The 1,777-nt window shown below is 36.4% G+C and overlaps 1 pseudogene; it reads left to right on the top strand.

Annotated features, from left to right (window-relative positions):
- The first annotated feature begins 426 nt into the window (after positions 1 to 426).
- LOC148129064 (olfactory receptor 10A4-like) lies at positions 427 to 1,371 on the top strand (annotated as a pseudogene).
- Positions 1,372 to 1,777: the final 406 nt, after the last annotated feature.

Here is a 1,777-nt window from a genome sequence, read left to right as displayed (position 1 = left end):
ACAGTCTCTGAGGGAAAAAGCATTTCAAAAAATGAAAATAGATAAAGTGTAATGGAAAGCTATGGAAAGATTGCACTATATGCATTTTTGCCACATCCTGGCTGATAATTGCTACTCTTTCTAGCAAATATTTTACTCTTTCTCTGGTAAAAAGGAAAAAAACTTTTCCCCAACTATTAGAAAAGGATGGTTAAAAAAGATGATTATTCCTCCTAAGCCTACTCCCAAATGTACATGTTTATAATTAATTAATGATAATTTTTAATTTTCTTTTATAGAAAGAAATCAGTTCAGGAGATAGACAACAAAGTTTGTTTAGAGAATTGCCTGTATATTATCTGCTTATAAAGGGGACTACCTCATGGGACAAAGAAAAAGCTTGTAGAAGAATTTATCAATTTTTTTCAGAGAATCACACTTCAAATAATGTTAAATGCATGGAAAAGATCAATTATAGTAAGTAATCAAACAAGTGTTACAGAATTTATTCTCATGGGATTTTTCCAGTTACCCTGAACTTCTTTTTGTCATTTTCTTTCTTGTTTAAACAATATCTCTGACTGGAAAATGTCCTCATCATACTTGTCACAACAGTAGACCCTGCACTTAAGAGTCCCATGTACTTCTTCCTCTGAAATCTTTTTCCTTAGATATTTGTTTCAATTCAGTAATAGTACAAAAAATGCTAGCTGATCTTATTTTGCAGAAGACCATTTCCTATATAGGTTGCTTCACACAGTTGTACTTCTTTTATTTTCCTTTGGTACAGCCTTCTTGTTGCAATGGCATATCGCTGTGTTGCCATTTGTAATCCATTACGGTATCCAGAAATTATGAACAGAAAAGTATGTTTTCAATTAGCTGTGGCCTCATGGTTTTTAGGCTTCCCTAACTCTACTGTCTCTTCCATAACTGTTTTTAGTGTGCCATACTGTGGGCCTAATACAGTTAATCATTTCTTTTGTGATAGTCCCCCACTGTTGGAGTTGGCTTGTGCTGATACATACATCGTTCAAATTGAAACTTTCACAGCTACTGTGATATTCATAGTGTTTCTTTTCCTCATTATATTATTCATATATGCCTGCATTATTATTACCATCTTGAGAATTCCCTCAGCAGAGGGGAGGCAGAAAGCCTTTTCAACATGTTCATCTCATCTTCTGCTGGTAACCTTATTTTATGGCACAGCTATATCTACCTACTTCAACCCTAAGTCAAAGTACTCTCCAGACACAAAACAGTTTATTTCCCTCTCCTATACAGTCATCACACCCATGTTATACCCTATTATCTAATAGTTTAAGAAACAAGGAGATCAAAGTTGCAATGAAGAGGGCATTACATCAGAAAATGTCTAGAACAAAATAAAATTTGTTGATCCATTGAAAAGTAAGGATATATGAAAGGTTTATTGTGCCTAATTTTTTCTTTATTTTGTCATTTTTTGTGAAAATGAAGAGTAACATGTACATTTAATCATTTTTCGGGTATGCTCCTGTTTTGGACTTTCCCAAAGATGGTCTGCTGACCATGACTGTCCGTGGTTTTGGTCCGTGCTTCTTCATTGGAGAGCCCCGATTGGCTAGATCTGGGGCAGAAGCCTCCTCATAGAGGCAGCGGAGGAAGGGGAGACCAACAGCCAGGTAGAGGGGAGTTGCAAATCCCCACCCTGGCTTGGCAAATGATCCCTCCCAAAGACATCTGAAGCAGTGGTCTAAAATGGCCACTTAGAAGGGAAAGAGTAAGCTGGAATAAGATTGTGCAGGAGAGAGAA

Source organism: Notechis scutatus, chromosome Z (genome assembly GCF_049901735.1).
Source record: "Notechis scutatus isolate UNSWTSFEM ecotype Mainland chromosome Z, rNotScu1.2, whole genome shotgun sequence".
Classification (NCBI taxonomy): Eukaryota; Metazoa; Chordata; class Lepidosauria; order Squamata; family Elapidae; genus Notechis; species Notechis scutatus.
The sequence above is the reverse complement of the archived record's forward strand: the minus strand, read 5'-3'. Positions and strand labels throughout refer to the sequence as shown.